The 24,274-nt window shown below is 46.7% G+C and overlaps 1 protein-coding gene, 1 long non-coding RNA gene and 1 pseudogene across 3 annotated transcripts in view; 2 read left to right on the forward strand and 1 right to left on the reverse strand.

Annotated features, from left to right (window-relative positions):
- The window catches only part of LOC119162311 (uncharacterized), a 511,092-nt gene that overhangs the window by 401,952 nt on the left and 84,866 nt on the right, over positions 1-24,274 (reverse strand). The window lies entirely within an intron of this gene.
- Positions 6,803-16,282, forward strand: LOC142803436 (uncharacterized). The gene is made up of 2 exons (XR_012894116.1): positions 6,803-6,924; positions 15,091-16,282. It is a non-coding gene; the product is annotated as an uncharacterized LOC142803436 (long non-coding RNA).
- LOC142802657 (uncharacterized) lies at positions 22,051-22,746 on the forward strand (annotated as a pseudogene).

Consider the following 24,274-nt stretch of genomic DNA (forward strand, 5'->3'; position numbering starts at 1 on the left):
TATACTTGGTGCCGCATCTAAATGTATTGCCAAAACGAGCGCCGTGTCTTCTAAACGGCGAGTCCCGTGGTGGAACGACGCATGCAGGAAAGCACGGACCACTCAGAACAAAGCATGGGCGTTGCTTCGCGATTTCCCTACAGCTGAAAACCTGGAAAATTTCAAGCGGGTCAAATCGCAGGCAAGGAGAACGCGTCGACAAGCTAGACGAGAGAGCTGGACAAAGTTTATATCGAGTATCAACTCGTACACAGATGAGGGAAAAGTGTGGAATAAGGTAAAGAAAATTAAAGGCCAACAAACGTATTCCCTTCCACTAGTAAATAGCCTCGGGGAAAGCTTGGAAGATCAAGCCAACTCTCTTGGCACACATTTCGAACATATATCGAGCTCATCACACTACTCCGAATCCTTCCAGAATTACAAGGCACGAATATAAAAACAAAAGTTAGAAAGAAAATGCGCAAGAAATGAGACATATAATGCACCATTCTGCTTAGCAGAACTGCGAACAGCACTTAGTTGCTGTAATACATCTACCCCAGGTTCTGACAACGTAATGTACGCGATGCTGAAGGAACTACCCTCCGAAACTAAAGAAACCCTTCTCTTTCTTTTTAATCGCATATGGTCTTCAGGTGTGATCCCCTCCTCCTGGAAGGAGGCTGTTATAATTCCAGTTTTGAAGCAGGGAAAGGATCCCTCTACTGTATCAAGTTACAGACCTATAGCGTTAACAAGCTGCCTATGGAAAATATTTGAAAAAATGATTAATTGCCGCTTACTTCACTACTTAGAAACAAACAAATTGCTCGACTCATACCAGTGCGGGTTTAGAGAGGGCCGATCCACCACCGACCATCTTATACGTATCGAGGCACGCATACGTGAGGCTTTTGTTCATAATCAGTTTTTCTTATCTGTGTTCCTCGACGTGGAGAAGGCCTACGATACTACGTGGAGGTTTGGAATATTGAGAGACCCCTCACACCTAGGTATACACGGTAATATGTTCAGTGTCATTGAAAGCTATCTGTTTGATCGTACCTTCCGCGTTAGAGTGAGCAATGTTCTGTCCCGAACATTTGTACAGAAAACCGGAGTGCCACAGGTTGGGGTGCTCAGCTGTACGCTCTTTATTATAAAAATGAATTCTCTCCGTCTGTACATTCCACGTAATATCTTTTATTCAACATATGTCGACGATGTGCAGATAGGTTTTCAATCGTGTTCTCTTGGGATCTGTGAGCGACAGGTTCAGCTTGCCCTTATCAAGGTATCCAAATGGGCTGATGAAAACGGGTTCAAACTGAACCCACAGAAAAGCACCTGTGTCCTTTTTTCACGAAAAAGAGGCTTGCACCCTGAACGTGAACTGGTCCTTAAGGGTGAGCGTTACCCGTAAACACAGAACATAAGTTCCTAGGTATAATTTTAGACGCGAAGTTAACCTTTGTACCGCACATAAAACATCTTAAAAATAAATGCTTGAAAATAATAAATATCCTGAAGGTGCTGTCACGAACAACGTGGGGCAGCGACAGAAAGTGCCTCAAGAATCTGTATAGAAGCCTCATACGCTCACGTCTTGAGTATGGGGCAATAGTCTATCACTCTGCCACGCCAAGCGCTCTGAAAATGTTGGACCCTGTTCATCATCAAGGCATCCGCCTGTCCACAGGCGCCTTTAGAACAAGCCCAGTTGAAAGCCTTTATGTAGAATGGGCGAGTGGTCACTCCATCTGCAGAGAACATATTCTTCCTTCATATATTTCCTTAAAGTAAATGCGAACAGTGAGCAACCTGCATATTCCACCATTACGACCTGTCCAACTCTCAACTTTTTTACAATCGACCCGCAATGGCACGCCCTTTCTCGCTGCGTGTTAGAGACCTAGCTGAAAAAACAGATGTCCCACTGCTTGAATACCACCTCAGCCCCCCCGCTCTGCGGCTCCCGCCATGGCAGTGGCAGGTTATAGACTGTGACACTTCTTTCGTAGCTGTCACAAAGCATGCCTCCCCCATACACATTCGGATGTACTTCTTAGAGCTGCAACATAAATATGACTGTCCAGAATATTATACTGATGCATCCAAGTCCCATACTGGCGTGTCCTATGCGGCGGTCGGCCCATCCTTTTAGGATGCCGGCGTTCTGTCCACCAGCACAAGCATTTTTACAGCCGAGGCTTACGCGTTATTCGTAGCCGTTAAACACATCAAAGAATTGAATACGCCAAGGGTAGTTATATACACAGACTCCCTGAGTGTCGTAAAAGCATTGAAAATCTTAAAAAACACAGAAACCCTATAATTATATCCCTTTATTTAATACTCTGTGCGGCCTATACTTCCAAGCAACATGTCGTGTGCTTGGGGCCAGGACATCACGAGATCGAAGGAAATGTGTTGGCCGACCAGCTCGCCAGGTCACTTAACGGAAGCTCTGCCAACTCTTCAGTTGCTGTCCCTATAATGGACCTAAAACCAAACATACGGAAAAAGCTCAGGGCTTACTGGCAGAAGTTATGGGATCAACAAACTCATAACAAGTTACACTTGATTACACCATACCTCGGTAACTGGCCACCCACGTCGAAAACACGCCGTATAGAGGTCAGTCTCTGTCGGCTTAGAATAGGACACACACACAGCACGCACACACACCTTTTGTCCGGTGGTGACCCACCCAGCTGTCAAAGATGTGGCCGTCCACTTACCGTACTTCACATACTCCTTGAATGCTCTGAGCTAGAGGCTTACAGGAAAAAAACATTTTCCACTAACGTACAAGGAACAGATACCCCGTCACCCAGCTATGTTTATTGGTCGCGAACCTCTTTTTAAACATAATGCATTGAATGCATTTTTAAAGGAAGTAAATACTTTCCATGTTATTTACTCAAGTGATCGGTAGCACGGCCTCTGAAAAGAGGCTGCTGCTGCGGATGCTACATCCAAAAGAGCACCTGTCTCCCGGCCCTTGGGACCAAGGGCGCTGGCGAGAAATTGGTGCTAATATAACGCTCCTATTTTATGATGTCATGATAACTAAAGACTCATTCTCACCAGGCATGCTTAACTTCACTTTCATGATTTTAATAAATATATGTCTTACGCATCTTTAGAGCGCAGAATTTTAGGCCCTTTTACAGCCATTTACCATAACCATTGCTCTCATCCGATATCATTTCCTGGCGCTCTTTGGCCATCAATTGCCCTTGCGCCATTAAACAACATATATCATCATCATCAATTCAGTATCCGACACTTCTTACAACATATCTACAGAAGCTATTTTTGCAAGGTTCGAATAAACAACGGCGCTATAACCTAGGAAACTCGGGCCAAAAAAACACCCCTTCAGCATGCGCGCGCACAGGGCGAAGCACAAGAGAGATAGAGACGTGGGGAGGGGACGTCACTGTCGGGGTCGAGCCACCACCCAGCGGGCAACTTTACGCCGGGCCGCCTGCGTCGCTCAGTCAGCTTAGCTTGTTTTCTTGGCGGTTGACCGTGTTTCTGCTGCGATCTGCTGCCTGGCAAAGCATCAGTTTTGTCAGTTCGTTGGGATTTCTTGCCGTTGCACGGTTCTCTTTTTCTAATTAGAGATTTTCGCCATCTGACATTCACTAGTTGTGTTTATGCAAGGTTGATGTGGACTCGCGATGCCGAGTTACTGCGCAGCATATGGCTGCCGCAGCACTTGCGGTGGCGATGAGATCACTTTTCACAAGTTTCCTCGGGATCAGACATTGGCTCAGGATCAGATAATGGCTGCAAAATAGGCCGCTGCAACTAAAAAAAAAAAACTTCAAACTTACGAGATGAAGCGCGCTATGGCGGTCACAAATCTGCTGGAGGCAGTAGACGCCCTCCTTTTCTTTCTCTCTTGGCACGCAGCGCGTGCATGAGCACGTATTGTGAAAACACTAGTACAAAAATATCAGTACGCATAATCCAAGTAAGCTATTCTACACGACAGTTGCATGATTCTGGCGCAGCTCATATACCCTTTGCATTTTAACACATCATCACTATAGTACTGGGCAGAATTTAGATATAGCGATGTTAATATAAAAAAAACAGAACTGTAATATATGAGCCAAACTATTCTCGCGCAAATTTCAGAGCAGTAAGAGCACATATCACCACTGTGGCAAGAGTGGGTCCTCGTCTGACTTTGTTTTGTTTTGTTTTTTATCCTTGTGGTAGCATTCCGACGCACCATGTCCACCTTACCCACTACGAAATAAGATACTGACTGCAATAACAATGTTGCAGTCTGACCTGTGAAATCCATGATCAGCTGATATTTCTGCTCACGCCTAGCGCAGGCCGTGCCAATATGCGTCTAAAAGCGAGTTCCGATGCTGCTGTTTCTTATCGAATTTGATATCCACCGATAATGGTATCGTTTGTAACACTTTACTAAAGCAAAATTAAGCACTGGCATGCATGTTATACGTGCCAGTGTAAGTTTCCGAAAAGGGTGAGGGTGGCTGGTTGGAACTCGCTTTTCTGTGCCGCTTCAGTCGTCGCCCTTAAAGTGGCGACCGGCTCGAACATTTACGAATGAACTGATAACTCGGTTCGACTGTCACAGCTCGCCATACTTACAGCAACTACCCGATTTCAACAGATAACATGGGATTGACTACCGGTGAGCGCAGTCAGCTGACCTTCTCTTCCTGACAGTGATGTCATGGAGCTTCGACCAATCACAGTCGCGGCGAGATTCGTGATGTTGGCCGTGGCACCAGTTCTTGTTTTTGGCGAAATAAAGTTACTTGCATTGGCTTATGCAAATTCGTTTTGATTTTCGAGTTCGGCACACGAAATTACGTATCATGACACCATAATTTCGTTTTTTTAAGTGTTTTAGTGTTCCTTTAAGGGTACACGAACAAGAAATATAAGTTGAGGTACAACGAGTAGGGGCTATGAAGAATGTGTTCAGTTTTAGGTGGGCGTGAAAAGATAAATCACTAGTAGAGATTCAGTGCTCAAGGTATTTTGTCACGAATCGGATCGCTCTCAGCCAGCGCCTCCTCCATTTTTAGATGCCAGTCAGTTCATATGCCGAACAATAAGAGCTCGCGGGACGCCGCGCTTTGCATCCTTCCGTGGTGTGGTGCCACCGGCCGACACTATCGCCGGCCTGTCGTCTGTTCTGGACGAAGGTGCGGTGATGCTCTGGCTGTGCCTATTATAGATTTGAAATTTTTGAACAACGCACAGTTTTTACTGGATACTGTTAATGTGCTCGAGTTGCAGAAACTACGTTATTTTGTGTCTCGCCAGCAGATTTTACGACTACGACTTTGGGATTGCATGAGACTGCACCTGTGAAGCTGTGTATATCTTTCATGTGTTTGATTGTGGTCATTCTGCGATTTGTTGTAGCGCGCGTTTGGAAACAGTGTGAGGAACTATAACCAAGCTATTGCCCTCCTGACGCAAGAAATAGTGTCGTTGTGATCATGCTTCGGGAGATTGCTAAGGCATGTTTCATTCGCCCCTTCAGAAACAGCGTGAGGAACTACAACCAAGCTATCGCCCTTCTGACGCAAGAAATAGTGTTGTTGTTGTGATCATGCTTTGGAAGAAGGCTAAGGCATGTTTTATTTCAGCAGTACCTAAGAGCTCAAAAAATAGTTGGGACGGGCATGCCCTACCATTTTTCCTCATACTATTTTGTTTATGTTTCATTTTAGGTGCTGAAGATGCCCTTCAAAAGTTAACATTGCAATCAACCTAGATGCCTATTTTAAAAACTGGCGCTTTATTATCACGAATACTGTACTACCACCCAACGCACGTGTGTGGCTGGAGGCAAACCTCCATGCAGTTTCCCGTAACTAATGCCTCTCTATTTCTCTACTTTGTTATAGACAAAAAATATGTATAGTCAACCAAATGATTTCATATATTTTCTTCACAAAAAATTTACAGTGACAAAAAATACACACAACACTCCACACTACAATTGGAGAATTTTTCGCGACAATGGCTTTTTAGCATACATTTTGATTACAAAGTTCTTGTCAGTAATATCCATCGCATGATTACTTAGGAGTGGCTTGATGAACTTCCTGCTGAGAACTTCAATGAATTCTTTCCTGTAGGCACGGTCTTCATTCTCGCACTTCAGGACAGGGAGGTCTATCAAAAGGTTTACAGTTTTCTCCACACTGGTCTCCGGTGGCCTTACGATTTGTTTCCTGTAGTCAAGAACGATGTTTACAAATTCAATTGCCGAGGCTTTTTAATAGTGTTATGAGTTCTTTTTGAGATACTCGAGTCCTCCCTTGTCCTGATATGTGGTCAATCTATCAACAGGCGTGTTTCCTTTCGGTTTCTCAACTAATGGTATGCCACCCTGGCAGTTTCATTTTTCTGCCATAACTCGAGCTAGGTGGCCTCCAATCAAAGCAAGGGTTACAATTTCCGGTTTGGGAAGCCATTGGTTGGACCTTGTGCAAACCTTTTCCAGCCTAATTATGGCTTCCACTGGGAAAAAAGTGTTCTCTGGGGTATTGGTGGGAAGCAGGGCAACCGTCAACAAAGAGCAGTGACACGGCGGACCACGCTACACGTGCACAATAAGCATGGAGATGGAATGTGCGGCTGAGCTCAGCAGCTGAGCCTTGTGTCAGCTGGCAGCGCCACCAGCGGCGAAATGAGGTGAATGAGAGAGGGTAACAGAAGAGGGCTCGCGGGGCCAGCGACACCCCTCCTGACAGGCATCTAAAAATAGAGGAGGCGCTGTCTCAGCCAATTAGAGAGTGCCATTAAAAGACACCATGCAAGCAATCTGCCGCTGCTTGGCCACGGTAGAGCGATGCCGTGGCTTTCATGATTGCCATGATGAATGTGGTTACAGATTTTGAACATTGCAGAGAAGATCTCAACATGAAAGCAAGTTTGCATTTCATTGCGTCTGCAAGAGTACCTCATGCTCTCATAGCTGCAGCAGCTTTCTGCAAAAGAAGCCTGGCTCCAACCGACAAAAGGACGCTTTGCATTTGCAAAGAGTCGTTTCGTTGACAGTGCCCTGTTGCCGCAAACTGTTAGTGTATGGGCGTGTTTAATTTCTTGTTCTTATTAGTGGCGTTTTTGTTTTGAAAAACTCGAGTAGAGAAACCATGCCACGAAGAGAGTTGCGGCAGAGCAGTGAGAGCAAAGCTATGCAAAGCAGCTCAATCCGCCCCTGGAATGAGGCACGCGTCGAAAGAGCGAGTAGGAGGGTACTAATGAGAAGAAATGCACCATGATATGAAAACCATCGAAGCCTGATAGTTGTTTGCGGGGCATTGACAGAACATGGTGAAATCCGGTGCCGAATCGCTTCGAGGCTTGCATGTTTAAACGACACCGACATTACTGGAGTCAGACTACACCTGGATGCTGTTATCACCAACACGCTCACCGGTAGAACCAAGAAATCAAAGCAAAAGGACTTAGTAAGGTATCGAAATAAATAGCTCCCGACAATTACGGCTGAACTGAGTTTGTGATTATTGTGACAAATGGGAATAAGCCTTAAGATTATCAGCATCAAATGAAACAGGGACAGTAGCAAGTAATAAGGATTGTCTAGTGCGCCCCGTTCACTCATCACCGCGGACATGCGCAGTGCTATCAAATAAAACTGATGCGCGCCTATCAATGCTTATGACTTGATGTAGTGCACTATACGATTTCTAATAGTTGCCGCTGTACGTATTGCAGTTTATGTCGATGGTTTATGCACATATTCTTCAATTTCTGGCATTTTTTTGCTTGTTGAAGCTCAGCGCACTGCAATATTCACATGAATGCATTCATAATAGGATAATTTGCCATTGCAGCTCTACTTCATGTATCTCTTTGGTGCTATTCTGCACAAGGTCCACAACTGCAAGCAAGGGTGCAGCAGTCGACATGCTATAACATTGCTATCACATGACGCCACCTCGCTTCATAGAACCTTGCTGTAAAAACAGGTATCCAGATGCCCGAGCGTGTTTTTTCTCAGAGTTTACTCTTTCAATTAGCCGTTTCACAACCGGTTCATGTGCACTGGCATCTAGAAACAGCAAGAGCTTGGAAGGTGTGACCAATGTTTTCAAGTGTGCAGTAAGCCACTATTTTTGTATTGCGCATCGAAAAGAGCAGGGTGTTTTTCACATTTACGGTTTCGCTTCAAGGATAACGAACATCACGATGCATGCCTGATAAAGTTAGCTTAAGAGGAGCATTGAGCCGAAGTCCCGCGCATGCGTTTGCTGCAAGCACTTGCATGAAGGCGACTTTGTGTGTGGACTGGGTACACAAACATTAATTTAGTGAGTGACATTGACTTGACACGTGACACCTTTGTTTCCATCAGAAGACTCAAACTCCTCGATGTCTTCTAAACAATAATTACTTTGGCCACGTCGGCTCCGCAGATTCTCAGTGATTCTCAGCGTGAAATCGAAGAATTGATGGACGCCTTTTTACAGTGAAGAAAGTGGAAGTTCCACGGAACCCCGCAATACCGCTCTCAAGTAGGTGGACGGTTAATTTTCGGCACATCGACCACATTTCTGTAACGCCGACGAACGCACGACGCCGTTGCCTCCTACTGCTGGGCATAATGCGCTTGGCCTAGCCCATGGACGCTGGCGTCTTGAGCCTCCTCAAGGCGGTGTCTTCTAGGGTTAATGCCACAGGATGGCTACGATGAGTGTGGACGGCGAGGATATCACGCAATAAGATTATGAGAACGAAGCAGGTTGGCGCCTTGTGAACAGAAGAGGACAAGCCAACAAAGAAACCACAGCGCATGAAGCCAAGGACCAAGAAACGCACTTCTCAAGCGAGAACGCGGTCAGTAATAAGGTGTAGCAAGGGACAGAGAGCAAGACAAATTGTGGCTGCGAGCAGGATACCCCGTCTGCAGAAGGAAGATTACAAGATAATTGTGCGCCCACGTGACGGCTTCAAGGTCACTGAATACGGGATCAATCGTCTAGAATGCTGCGTCGCCAACGCCGCTAAAATACCCAGGAATGAATCGGAAGGAGACACGGTATGTGCCAACTATAAACAGAACATTCTAGTGGTCAGCACACCATCAGAGGAGCGCGCCGCAAAATACAGAACCATCGCTCAACTGAAGATTGGGGACAAGGAATTCGAAGCCAATGCGTACGAGTCAGCTCCGGAAGATACATCTTAAAGGGGTGATCCGAGGATTAACGCAGGACGTGTCTCCAAGAGAGATCGTGGAAATGCTGGTAACCCCGAGAAATCCGACAGTCCTCATGGCCAAAAGGATGGGAAACACTACGAACGTCATCGTCCTCTTCGGTTGGCATCACGTTCCAAGTTATGTGAGCTATGGAAGAGCACTGGTCAAGTGCTCACTATACTGCAAGAAAATAGACGTGTGCTACCAGTGTGGACGCCTTGGTTACAGAGCTGACGTCTGCCCGAGCCCGAATAGCCAAAAATGCAGAGAGTGTGGCACTGAGAACCCACCGCAGGAGCACGAGTGCGAAGTGAAGTGCCAGCTGTGTGGCAAAAACCACCCGACGGCAGATCGCCATTGCAAGGCCAGATTCAAGGTACCATACCTGGTAAAACGACGACGCTGGGAACGAGCCCGACGGGAGGAAGAAGAAGCACTTTACTACGAGACGGAAGCGAAAGCACTTCACAGGCAAAGATGAGGCGATCCAGGTCAACGATCGGAACCTCGGACGCCGGGCGCATCCGGACCAGAAGCCTTAACCAAGCTTCAAGCACAAAACAAAAACCGCTCTACGTTTGCTACCACCACATCTATGTCGAGATCCAGATCGAGGTCCAGATCGAGGTCCATATCGAAGTCTAGACCCAAGACCGGCAATTCCGGGTCTCCCCGATCACAAAAGGGAGGAGGATCCCAAAGCCCAAAAGGAACGAGCGGCGCCCGTGGCACCGCGGGACCCTTCCAGGTGAGCTGGGCTGATGTAGCTTCCGGGGCGCGCGCGGAGGCAGAGGCTGCTCTTCAGTGTAGGATTAAGGCGCTAGAGAACGAATTGGCGCAGATCAGGCAGAACAATGTTGCATTTATGAATGAGATTAAAAAAGTCAGGGAAGAAAATGATTTTCTGAAAAACGGAGGGGTTACACGCAACGAGGAAACCTCACAAGTTATAATGGAGGAAAAAAGCGCAGCAATGGACGAAGAGGTAGCAGCCCTCACCCCTGTTAAACGAAAACCAGAGAACGCTCCGATTAAAACCGTGGTAAAGAAACCAAAAGCAGTGGCGATGCCAAAAGAAAGACAGGAGGAATTCGCAAACACCATCAAAAGCCAAAATGGAACAAATTGAAAGAAAATTGCAAACTAAGCTCGAACAACAAGAAGTTAGATTTGAGGCAAACATAGAGGCCAAAATCGAGGAGCTAGGCTAGACGATATATCAGAAAGTGCAGCAAATGGTGGCTGATTTTGACGCCAAGCTAGCAATATGGGGATCGCAGTCAAGTGGTGGGGGCCCGGTTAAGACTTCTTTCAAACCGTACGCTAGGACCTCGGTGCCCACCGAGGGATTAGAGAGCCTGTAATGCCGCCATGGACAGACAAAATAGCTACACGATTTGGCAATGGAATTGTCGAGGATATAATCGAAAACGATACATTTTGCAACAACATCTTAAAGACTCTAGCACCACGGATAACATAATGGTGAGAGAAACGCACGGGCTGGCCAAATTGTCGGGATAGAAGTCATTCGGCAGTGCTGATGGGGAGACAAAGGTATTAGCAACGTTGGTTAAGCGAAATCACGCGGTGGTGCAACATGACACGGAAATCAAGGCAATAAATCACATTCTCCTCGAACTCATACCGACACGGAAAACAGATTGATTTGTGGAGTTTAACGTCCCAAAACAACCATATGATTATGAGAGACGCCGTAGTGGAGGGCTCCGGAAACTTAGACCACCTGGGGTTCTTTAACGTGCACCCAAATCTGAGTACACGGGCCTACAACATTTCCGCCTCCATCGGAAATGCAGCTGCCGCAGCCGGGATTCGAACCCGCGACCTGCGGGTCAGCAGTCGACGACGCGGAAAACAGAGGACAGTCTTTTTGTATTGAATATTTACAGCAGTCCTAAATGCAGAAAGCACAAATTCCGCACGCTGTTTCGAAAAACCCTCGCTATAACGGGCAACCGGGGGCTATTGATTGGAGGAGATTTTAACGCCCCACACGGTGCATGGGGATACAGGATCGAAACCCAGAAAGGCAGGAACTTGTGGTTGGACGCACAGGAGGAGGACCTGACGCTCGTGACCGATCCATCCATTCCTACAATAACAGGTACTAGCGTTTGCGCGGATACTACGCCAGATTTGACGTTCACCAAAAACATGCTGGACACGCAAAGGACCAATACGCAACATGACTTAAGAAGTGATCATTTTATACTTGAAATAACGGTGAGGGCAGGGCCGCGGAAGGCAAAAGGCAGACAACTTAAACTTGTCGATTGGGACAAGTTCCGGAACATCAGAGAGGAGCCCGACGAAATGATACAGGGTATTGAGGAATGGACCGAAAAGTTAAAACGAGACGTGGAGGCCACTACGCAAACGGTGCCACCTGAGGCGCGGCTAGAGTATGTAGACAATAAGCTTCTCCACATGTGGGAAGCTAAGGAAGGTTCACAACGGAGGTGGAAAAACCAAAGGCACAACCGGACACTTCGTAGAGGGATAGCTAAATTGAACAGGGATATAGAGCAATACGCCCAGCAGCTGTGCAGACAACAGTGGGAGGAAAAGTGCAATGACATGGACAACCAGATAGGAGTGGCGAAAACGTGGACCATCCTTAGACATTTGTTAAACCCGGACGAAAACAAGTTGGCAGGAAGGCACAATATTAATCGGTTAATACAAAGATATCAAGGTACAGAGCAGGATTTTCTGAATGAAATCAAGAAAACATACATCTCGCTAGCGCTTCCCGTTACACACCCTGATTACACAGGGCTGACAAATGATGATTTAGACAACGAGATCGGGGAGGCAGAAGTGAGGGCCGTCTTGCAAAAACTCAATACTAGATCAGCACCTGGACCAGATGGCATAACTAACAAAACGCTACGCAATTTGGATGACTAGTCCATAACTAAGTTAACTGAAATCATTAACGAACCATGGAAGACAGGACAGATTCCACAACAATGAAAGACGGCAAAAATTTTGTTAATACCCAAGCCAGGCAAGCGACTGCAGATTGCGGACTTGAGACCCATATCTCTCACATCTTGCGTGGGGAAACTCATGGACCACGTGATTCTGGAGAGGATAACTACCTATCTCGAGGACCGGGATGCGCTTCCACCCACAATGATAGGGTTCAGGAGGAATCTCTCAACGCAAGACGCAATGCTACAGTTAAAACATCAGATTATAGATAATCCGGGAACAGCGACAAAGGCCATTTTAGGGTAAGACCTCAAGAAGGCCTTTGATAATGTAACCCATGCAACGGTGCTAAAAAGGGTAAACGATCTAGATCTGGGACAACGGACGTACAATTACGTGCGTAATTTCCTGACAGGAAGGAAGGCAAAGATCATGATGGTGACCTAGTTTCGGAGGAAATTGAGTGTAGGTACGCCGCAAAAATCAGTATTATCACCTATATGATTCAATCTGGCTCTAATTGCACTGCCAACCAAACTCCAAGCAATCAAACGACTGCATCATACTATATATGCAGACGACATCACCTTATGGGTGAGAAGTGGTAGTGATGGCGAAATAGAGGAAACGCTTCAAACAGCAGTCGAAACGGTCGAGCGGTATCTGGAAGGTACTGGGCTAGCCTGCTCTGTGGAAAAATCGGAGCCGTTGCTGTACAGACCTACTCGTAGAGGTCGCAAACCAGGCAACTGCCTGCAAGATCACGCTCATATAGAAGAAATACTGTTAAGAACAGCCGATGGAAAAACCATACCCATAGTCGACAGGATCAGGGTACTGGGTCTGCTTATCGAAGCCAAGGGCAACAATGGAGAAATCCTCAGGTGACTGGATGCAACTGTAGCCCAAATAATGAGACTCATAAAAAGGATAGCAACTAAGCACAGTGGCATGAGGGAGGAAAAGATGATAAGGTTGATACAGACATTCGTGATAAGCAGAATAGTACACGTAGCGCCGTACTTAAAATGGCAAGTCGCGGAAAAGATCAAGCTAGGCTGCCTCATTCGAAAAATATTCAAACTAGCTATAGGGCTACCGATTAGCACAAGCACCGACAAACTGTTACAGCTAGGCCTGCACAATACTATAGATGAGCTTATTGAGGCGCAGCGTACGGCGCAATATGAACGTCTCTCTAAGACACGAGCAGGAAGACATATTCTAGAGCGACTAGGCATAACGTATCACACGCAACACGGAGTTAAGGTGGACATCCCGAAAGAGATCAGGGAAACAATGATGATACCACTCTTGCCAAAAAACATGCACTCCGAACACAATAAGGCCAGACGAGAGACAAGAGCAAAACAAATACAAAAAAATTCGGTAATGACAAGGTCGGAGTTTTCGTAGACGCTGCTCGATACAAGCGCAAACGGGGGTTTACTGCAGCCATAATCGATAGCAACAAACGCTGTACGACATGCGCGACGATACGCACAAGTACCGAGACAGCAGAAGAGGTAGCCATAGCGCTCGCTGTAGCTCAGACAAACGCAACCGTGATAGTCAGTGACTCTCAAACGGCAGTGAGAAACTTTGCCAACGGTCGCATCTCCCCGGAGGCACTACGTATTCTACAAGCAGGGTGTCGAACAAGCCCCAGAAATACATATATTATATGGACACCTGCTCATGCCATCGCGCGGGGGACAGCAACAACGGGGCTGTACATGATGCAGCTCGAGGGCTCACCGACCGAGCTGCCCTCTCAAGTGCCGCCCCAGCCTGCTCCGGTGATTACGGCGTGGCAGACGAGTGGGAGTGGGAAGACGGAATGACCAGATACAATGAAATTAGAAAACATTATAGATTACTGAGGGGCATATTCCCGCCCTCTCACCCAAAATTAACAAAAAGACAGTCTGTCGAATGGCGGCAGTTACAAACTAGGACATATACGAATCCTGTGCTATCGCACATTATCTATCCTGATATATACAAAACAGACAGGTGCAAGCGTTGCGACTCCAGAGCCACTCTGGAGCATATGTTATGGGAATGTAGAGGGATTAGTACTCATAACAAGTATGCGGCCTCGGCTGACGGCCTTCGCGCGCACTGGGAAGCCGCAATGCTCAGTTCCGTCCTCGAAGACAAAATGTGGGCCGTCCAGTGGGCCGAGGAAGCCGCCAGGATTCGAGGACTCCTGGCCATAACCTAGGCGGGGCCAATCGCCCACCCCATCTACTCACCGGACTCTTAATAAAATTCTTTCCTCGTCCTTGTATATGTATATACATGTGCACACGTACAAACATATGCTGAATCACCAATATAGAGGTCATCACTAAGGAAAAAAGTTTCTGTCTACATCCCAGGATACCCACGTTCATGACTAAAATATTGCTTATGTGGAAATAGGCTTACACCAACCTATTTATCTTATTGCCTTTCATGGGCTTGTATATGAGAAGGAGCCACAGGCTTCTTGTTCATATGAACGACAGGTTCCCGGAAGCCACAGGCTCCCTGATGATTGTGTTTCATTTGCGGAAGGAAAGAAGCACCATTTATAGTCAAAATAGCCTGTAGCTTCACGGATGGCAGGAAGGTAGAAAATGAGGAAGGGAGGGTTGCAACAGTGTGGTGGCATGCCCTCACTTGTTTTGAGCCTGTAGAGGTGACCAATCCAAAGGCGTGGGGTGCTAGCACGCCGTTTGGGTCCTCAGGAAGTCCCCGAGCACATGTTGAGTGGACTCGACTCGGCGCCCTCTCCCAAGTGGTACTTGGAGTACTTGTACTCCCGTGCCCCCTCTTAGTTATGCCACTGGAGCTGCAAGCCTCACGGTGTCCACTGCGGTGGGGCTCATGCAGTAAACAACCCCTCTTGTCCCAACCAGGTGGCAGGAGGTGCGACGGCTGGCAACCCTCATGGCCACTTCAGTGATGCGACTAGTGAGACCGGCAACCACGGTGCGTGAGGCAACTCATGAGGATCACTGCAGCCAGAAATTAGCACAGTACCTGCCAGAGCATCAGCTGCTGCGAGCAACCTGCCTCCAAAACAACGAAACTGAATGCACTCCAGTGTGGGGGTATCCTTTTTGATTGAGCGATGTGAAATTCTTCGATTATCATGTTCAGGGCATTCTAACTCAATTCTTCCAGAAGCCGGTTTGGGGTTACCCTAAAGGACGACTAAACAACACCATTGTCCTAAGGTAACTGTAAACCTGGCCAATGCAACCATACCGTTGCTAAAGTCTTGCGAATCGGTCCATTAACAAGGCAGCTAAAAGGGATAAAACAATCATTTCAGCTTCTCTTTGTCTCTTCCACCTCCTTACCAACCATCTCGTCCACATTGAAGGGTGGCATCGGTTCTCATTGTGTCTACGCATACGTCAGCAACAAAACATTACACCAGCTACAACCTCATTGGTGCACAACCAATAACTGAGCAAGGCTTTCTCCACTTGTTGGTCGTGCCAACTTCTCGCAGATGCTTCAATGTGGAAGCTTTGTGGAAAATATCGAGCTAGAGAGACAAGCGGCAAGTATGACAACTACATGGCCTAAATCGCATTATTGCATGGCCAAGACAGGGTTTTAAAGCAGAGAACCAGCAGCGGGGGGAATCTTGTCTTTTGGCGACACGACACCACTAAGCAGCAGAAGAGTCTGGGACGAGTCGTTGAAGCACAAAAGTGAAGCGTGAGAATAGTGTTGCTGATTTGTTGGTTCCGTGGCACCGTGACACTTGTAATATCTGATCACTGCGGCCTTCTGTGTGGATAATCGAACTTGTTTTTGAGGTGTTGAAATAACTAAGAGCTAGAGTCTCACTGGACATTTGAGTCCCATTCGCAACAGTTTACTGAAATCTTACAGAGAACGCCAAAATGATGAAAGAGATTTCAGGTCTCGTGGGACACCGTGCATTTTATCCTTTAATTGCACACATGTGCGTGTGCTGTATAAATAAGAGCAACACTGTAATCACGGACATCTGAAAACTACTGGCAACCGTTCAGAATGACCTCTAACATTGTGTGGCCCTGTAAAACAATAAATGAAAACATGTCCCAGTTTTATTTGTTTTCGCATTTTTGTTTCAAATGTCATGCATACTAGCAGCACACCAATGTAGCATGCTAGATGTACATGTTTACGAATTACTGCTTTTATGAATACTTATGCTACTCCTAGATATTTATAACGTTGAGATTCTACCATAGTCTACCTGCATGTGGTGTGCTAATGTGAGGAAACGTGTACTTAGAGTATCGCTTCGGTTTTCCAGACATTTGTGTCCTATATAAGCCACTGCATCACACTTCCACACAATTTTTTATTCTAATCTTCCTGCTTAATTACAGTGTTCCTCTTTATTTCTTTCTGTGTATATACTGCAAACATTTTCTTTTTCAAAAGGTGTCTAGCTTTGTGAAATTGCTTATTGTAAAAGTGGGTACTAAGGAATAATACTATAAAAGTGTAACTGGTTACGGAATTTATAATGCTCAACCCTGATTGATGCTGAAGGTAAAAGTATGATTGCGTGTACTTGGTTGTTTGTGGTCGCTTTACCAGTATTGCCAAGGAATGTCAGCTAGTGCACGCACACCGTATTCACTAATTACTCAAGGTTCAGACTAGGCATTTATTTACGCACCCCTTTGTTCTAACGTATCTGTCTATGCTAAGAAAAAGAGCTATGCAGATAACATACCGCAGTGACCAGTAGTGGTAGTTTGCTTTGATATTGCAAGATGTAAACAATGATTCGTAAGTGACTGTGTTCTGTGGTAGAAGTCTCTTTACACTGCACCCAGCGCAATTGTGTGAATTACACATGTTTAACATATCTCTCCAGTTGCTGTATTGTTATTAGTGTTGTTTTTTGGAATTTGGGCTTTGTTTGTTTTGTTGCTTGTTATTTGAGTTTGAGTTATTTGTATTTGAGTTAGTGACGGCTGAGCGAGAGTCGCATACGATGGTGTCACAGGTGGGATATTAAGTGGCCAGGGCGATGGCCACCTCTTCAGCCATCTCGGCAGAGGAAGTAGTGACGCTGGTTGCATGGTGTAGGACTCCATTGCGTGTGGCGACAGCTACAAAACGCCTTTTCCCCACCTCACCCCAAGCTCAACCGGGCACAGGCCACCACTTTCCGTCTACTTCAAACGAACACGTATCTCTCACCTGCCCGCTTTCACCTCATAATCCCGGACGTGTACACAACCGCCCTGCCGGTGCTACGGCACTCACCGGGCTACGCTTCCGCACATGCTGTGGGAGTGCCCGGCACAGTACAGACACACTAACGCCACAACCCTTTCGTCGAAGTTCTATGAGGCTCTGTGGAGCCCCGCTCTTGACGACCAAACCTGGGCGACCCAGCACGCCCGTGAGGCGGCGTCGAGGCAAGCCCTTGACGTCTCCTCATTGGAGGCCTACGTCCGGCCACCTAAACCTGTTGGTTTCTTATAATAAAGTTTCTTCCTCCTCCTCCTGTGGTATTTGTAGATGTTAACCGCCAAAGCATAATCAGAGAAAGAGGCGTGATAGCAAGATGAGCATCGCATATTGAACACAGATATTGGGCTAAGGGTGCCATTCCTCGGCCTGTTAAAGGGCCACTCACCAGGTTTGACAATTTTGAGCTGACAAGCGCAATGCGTAGACGAGGCAATCATGATCACGTTTGCCAAAATTTGCAACGCTACGCGCAGCAGAAATGGGTCAAATTTCAAGGTGAACGCTGCTCCCCCTCTCCTCTGCCGGCGCACGCCTAGAGAATGAGGGCATAACATGGGCGTATGAATGGCCCTACGTACACGGCAATGCAATGATGTTGGTCCTCTACGTAGACGACTCTTCTCTGACGTTGACAACAGTATACCACGTGACATGGCAAAAGTTATTTAACACAACATCTGTAGTTTATGTATTTGTTGCTTTGAGAGATTAATAAAACTTGAAATAAATAATACGCAATGAAAAATTGTGCGCCTTTTAAGAGATTAATAAAACATGAAATAAAAATTGAGATGCAATAAAAAATTGCGCGCGTTTTTCTTTCATTTTTTCCCCGTGAAATGCGGGGCTAATGTGCCAGCATTTCCCATGCGTTCGTGTACCCGCGGTCAGTGCATTTGACCGCCGCGGAACGCTCCTACGCGTCCGCGCACTCATTGTGCTCATCTACTCTACCGCGTCCAAGCCAGCGTTTCCAAAGCCATAGAGTTTCTTCAAGGCAGCGTCTCCTGCGCCGCGCGGCGCAGCAGCCATCCCTACACAGAAGTGGCTCTTGCGCCTCACGAAAGTGACGTCAAATTAAATATTATTACCTAAAGCTGGTCAAACATGTAAATTATTCATGTGTAATACGTTAAACCTACAAAAATTTTACTAAACAGGTGTTTAACGAGTAAATCAACCTAGGTTTGTTAACTAAACACATATTACAAGTACTTTAAACACAGGGGGCGCCATGGGCGCTGTGGCTGCGAAAGGTAAACATTGCTCGAATCCGCAAACGTACGCTTATGCAAGTCATTAAAGGTTCAGCACTAACAAACTCTACAGAATATCGCCATTTATTATATCCCTGGCGAAGAGACTTTTGCCGCACTAGAAAACAAGAAGTAGCTATCACAAGGCTGCGTTGCCGGGTACCAAATCTAAATTTCTATAAACACAGGTCTGCTCAGGCATCTTCGCCACTTTGTGCAATCTGTGATGAACTGGAAGCAATAGACCATTTATTTTTGACCTGCAGGCGGTTTAACACATTACGAAAAACCCTATTAGAAATACCTTTACGTGTTATTGGTATGGACTTATCTATACCTGTCATTTTGTCTTTTGGCGCTTCCATTTCTGGTTTCTCTAATGCGACAGTATGCGCGGCCGTCCCGGACTATATTGATGAAACTAATAGGTTGACTGATTAACCAGTTTTATTATCCTAACATGTCCACTTAATTATATACGTATAAAATCAGATTATTGCTCTATTTTAAGAATAAATTCGTTTATGTAAATATTGGTATGCATTGCATTAAGCACCACGCTTTTCTAGGCTATTGGTAATCTTTCTGTTAAACCTCCATCCTTCCAAATCTAAGCAGTAAATTTTAAAACCACTTGATTCTTGGCCCATCCCCCACAGTGGGTATGCACCACTGACAATAGGAGAACAACAACAACATTGCGAGATGGTAGCTGCCCGCGATGTGTGTAGGTCGTTAAAAACTCCGATAAAATCGCGGCCATAGCCTAGGCTGCTTCCAAGGAGGACCGGAGGCCCTGTGTCGCCACTGCTTCATGTGATTGCTGGATGCTTAGTTGAACCTGGTGGTTGGAGCTAGCGCGGCCGTCCACCGCGCCGCAGCTTCATCTGAGTGTGTGCGCCATAAAGTTTCTCAGTATGATGTGCGGATTACAGTTATTGAACGTACTGCATTTTCTAGATTTCAATGCCAAGTGTGGTGTTGTCAAAGGTGAAAGTGTTCTTGCTGCCGAGTTTTGCTTGTCGCGAAATGCAAGGCTGACGATGAAATAAATGCTTTCGCACAGTTCACGTGTGACTGACCGGACGCACATGCAGGAAACCCCAGTGCGTCGACGAAGTGTTCATACGATGGATGGAAACAACTTTATTGTAGTGTTCTTAAGAAGTCTGTGATCTCCGAAGGCCAGAGCTACTGCATAGCCGGCTGTTTTGTTAAGTGCTAACACGTGCGGCCGTTCTCATCCGTTGCTACGTAAATGCTCCCGTACTGTCACAGGCCGTGCGTGTTATTCAGCAAGGTAGACAAGCTGTTTTGCAGTTAGATGGGCTAACGCCGTCGTCACTTGCCCTTGGGCATTGTTTATCAAGTGCTGATCGCCTAGAACATTGCGGTGGCACGTCAGTATTTTTAAAGAAAGCGGCCTGCCGGTTACCTCGTCAGGTGATGGTACACTGAGCGACATAAAAAAAGTTGCCCGAGACTACGTGCAGTGCACCTTTCTGTCATCAAAACTTTGATAAACCGTGGAACTCAACATTCCTGACACCCGTGCCGAAGAAACCAATGCAGCCAGCTGTATTTGCGTTTTTCGTGTATTTTTGTGTCACGTCGATTAAGCGCACTAATTCGCAAAACACTTTATTGTGCGATGCATCAAAGATCCAATATTAAAGGGTCTCTGGACGGGGCCAGCAGCAGCAAGCCAGGCTGATGAGCAGGCAAAAATGTTATAACAATACATGCGTGAACAAAAAAAATGAGAAAGTAACGCTAAATGCAATAAGACTTGAACCACCTCACCAGCTTTTGATGTACTGCTTTAACCAACTACGCCACAGCTGCTTTTTTTTCTTCCTTTATTGCCTGTGTACATACAACATTCACAAACAAATATACATCAAACAAAGGAGAAACATGAAACAAAGAAAAGAAATAAAAAGCGTCCTATTTAATAGGCTTTTTAAAATTCCTTCATGTGTAGAACTACGCCACAGCTGCTGATTGATTTCGGGTAGCAAACAAGCCGGTTTTGTATTGTTGTCACGCTGGGTCAAACTAATAAGTTTTGTTTACTTTTACGTTTGGACGTAACTTTAACTTTTATTGTAACGTCTAGACGTACTGCTGGACACTCCCGACTATTCAAACGAAGCGCCTAACCGAAAAATTCATGGCGTCACTTCTGTGCGGCGCAGCAGTCGTTTCTCTGTGGGGGTGGCTCGTTCGCGGCGCAGTCTTCTCGGCCTATTTTTTTTTTTTTTTTTTTTTTTGCAGCGTCTTCTGCGCCGCGCAGCGCAGCTACAGTGGACTAGAAGGGGGCAGTGGGCTCACTCTCCGGCGGAAGGTATGCATAGGGGTGGCTCCAGAAATGTCGCACGTTTGTGGTTCTCTGAATCTCTGGTCGCACGAGCGGTTTTCGCGCGCTCCACCTGTTCGGCAAATTCAAGGTCGTGCAAGGTCGGTTGGTGCAGAAGCAGCGCGCAACGTGAAAAAAGTTTCTTTTTATTTCTTTGTATTTGTGACCACATTATTATTTTTTTTCGCCCCTAATCATCAATTATCGTTGCGAGTACTGTAGGTGTGGGACACGGGCAACGTTGTAGTGACATTGACCACGTGAACGGGCTAGGCGGCTGTTTTGAAGAAGGTCGGGGCGCCCGGTTAGTTGTTAAAGAGCTAGAGCGGAACACGAAGGGGACCTAGTGAGAGGCTACTAACGAAATTGAACACGTATGTGTGCGATGTAGGTGGTAACTTCAAACAGTTGTTGAGGTAGGAGAGTTAACGGAGGCGGCTGAATAGCGGGATTAGTGTTGAACATAGGCCTGTCGGGCACTCGGTCCGATGGTCCGGCGGGCGATGGCTAAGGAGGCTAGGAAAACCACGAGCGAGAGTAAGCTGTTGGAATGCGAAGAATGCAAGCGCTGGTTCTACTTAGATGAGACAGCATTCACGAGTTTGGCCAACGCGCAGAAGGCGAGCTTCGTGTGCAGGCTGTGCGATGCACTGAAAGCTGCCGTGCAACGCATGGAGGCTAGCATCAAGGGGCTTCAGGGGGAGCTTAAGGTGGAACAAGAGAAGAGGATAGAACTCCAAAAAGAGTTCGGAGCGTCGCGTGAACGGGAGGAGGCTACCGCCAGCCTATTAAAGCAAATGAAGGGCGACCTTCGAAAAGAACGGGAAGGGCTGACCGAGCTAGAGCAGCGGGTAAAGGAGCTAATGGCGCTTTGCCCCAACCCCGAGTGGTGTGAGACGGAAAGCGTGGGTAGCGGAGAAGGCGACAGGCGGGAAGGAACAGGCGAGAAGGGAGGTCAGGGGGCCGCAGTGTCTGGCCACAGCATGGAGGCTCCGAGAACATACAGCTCGGTGTCGCAGCAGTCTTCAAGCAGGGCAGTAACACAGGACAGACGGCAGAGAGAGAAACAGGTGAAGCAAACAGGGGCGCCATCACAAACAGGAAGCCAGCGATTGGAGCGTAGAAGGGTCCTAGTGGTGGGGGACTCTAACGTGGCCAGGGTTAGGGATGGTGTCTTCAAGACAGTGAAGGAAGATGGGAGAGTCAGGGTGGAGGCACAGTCATGGAAGAGCATGGTGGATTCACTGGCCAAAGCTCAGGAGGTTGTAGAAAACAGCATGAAGGGCGAAAATCTAGTCATTATTCAAGCTAAACTCAATGATGTCTTGAGGGGCAAGGATTAAAACCTTCAGAGAAAGCTACAGGATGGGATGCGTAAGCTCTGAAAAGCCTCTGGGAGTGTGCATGTGACTATATGCACAGTCCCAGATGTCTGGGGGCAGCCTCTTGGGATTAAAAGGAGGGCAGTGGAGGCCAACTGTGTGATCAAGGTTTTGAGCCGGCAACTCGGATACAGCGTAATGGAAGTTAACCAAGACGTGTACGAGCCCGGCGCTCGCCACTTTGCATAGGCTGGCATTCACTACAGTGGTGCGACGGGCAGGAGGGTTGGTAACAGAATGGGTCACCAAGCCATAGCTTTTTTAGGGGGACCCAGAGCCCTGAGGCCAACAGTGTAGCCAAAGACGGACCTAAATGGGCACAAATATTCAAGCCACACGAAGTCCGTGAAATAAGAAATCGACGTAAGCACAAGAGCCGAGCTAAGTCAGACGTAGGCTATATTAACATGCAGGGTGGCAGGAATACGTTAAAGTGGGAAGAGATAGAAGAGAAGTTGAGGCAGGAGGAGCTGATAGTATGTGGGGTTGTGGAGACACATCTGCGGGACCTGAAGCAACCACACTGCAATCCGGACTACGTATAGGAATTTTGCAATAGAATAGAAGGCAGCAAAAAGGGGGTGGAATTGGTGCCAGGGGCGGCGCCAGGAGGGGGGCAAGGGTGAGCTGGAGCCCCCCCAAAATTCTCGCCTGCCCCCCCCCCCCTATGCCCACCCAAGTGCCCGGAAGCATATATTGAAAACCTAGTAGGAGCAGAGCTAGCTTGCCCCCCCGGAAGAACTCACTTTTCGTGGTTGCCCCCCCAGTAAAAACATCCTGGCGCCGCCCCTGATTGGTGCATTTATACATAAGAGAACGGTTGGCGAAGAGTCAAGCAGGGATACAAGGAACATTTATGGCTAAAAGGGAAAGTGGCAGGGCAAATGAAACTCCTTGGTTTCGTGTACTTGTGGACGGAGCAGAGCCCAGAGAAGAAAACCAGGCAATGGTAGAGTGTGTATCAAATTACATTCAGAATTTAGGAATAGAGTGCGAGATAATTAAACTAGGAGATATGAATGCACACATAGAAGATATAGATGGGTAAACTGACTCAACAGGCAAAATGGTCATGGATATGTGTGAAAGGCATGATTTGATCATTTGAAACAGTACCGAGAAGTGTCAAGGACAAATAACATGGGAGGTAGGAAGGCTGCAGTCAACAATAGATTACGCACTGATGTCACATAGTATGTATTATAAGCTCAGGGGAATGCACATAGGTGAAGGTGGCTCCAGAAGTGATCACAAACATATAAAGCTAAGGATGGGAAGAGCAGGGAAAGTGGGAATGAGACAAGATGAGCAACTACAGGAAACTTTTTATTCATAAAGGCAAAAAGAAATAGCTACTAAACAAACTGAGAAAGTAATCACTGAGGATAATAAAACAGTGTGGACATTCACGAATTTAATTAGACTGTTTGAGCTAGAGCTTGCTAAGGCACAAAAAATAGCAGCATAGCAGGTTTGTGCCTTCTGAAAAGAAGGCACGAACCCAAGAGTTGGTGGGATGAGGAAGTTAAGAGAGCCATAGCGAAACGCCAGGAAGCCTCTAGGGAACACAGACATGCTAAACAGCGGTGTGAACCGACAGATGATGTTGAAAGAAAATGGCAAAGCTTTCTAAGCTGTAGAAGGGACGCATTCCTTAAAATCAATAAAAATATTAGAAGAAAGGGAGCTCCGTGGCTGGCCGAAATACATTAAATATAGAAAGGCAGCTGCAAAGTTTCGGAACCATCTAAACTCCCTAAGAAATGAAACAAACCTAGAGCAGATGTTTATAACTACAGCTCAAGGTGCTAGGCTAGAAGGGGAC

This window comes from Rhipicephalus microplus, chromosome 3, assembly GCF_043290135.1.
Source record: "Rhipicephalus microplus isolate Deutch F79 chromosome 3, USDA_Rmic, whole genome shotgun sequence".
NCBI lineage: Eukaryota > Metazoa > Arthropoda > Arachnida > Ixodida > Ixodidae > Rhipicephalus > Rhipicephalus microplus.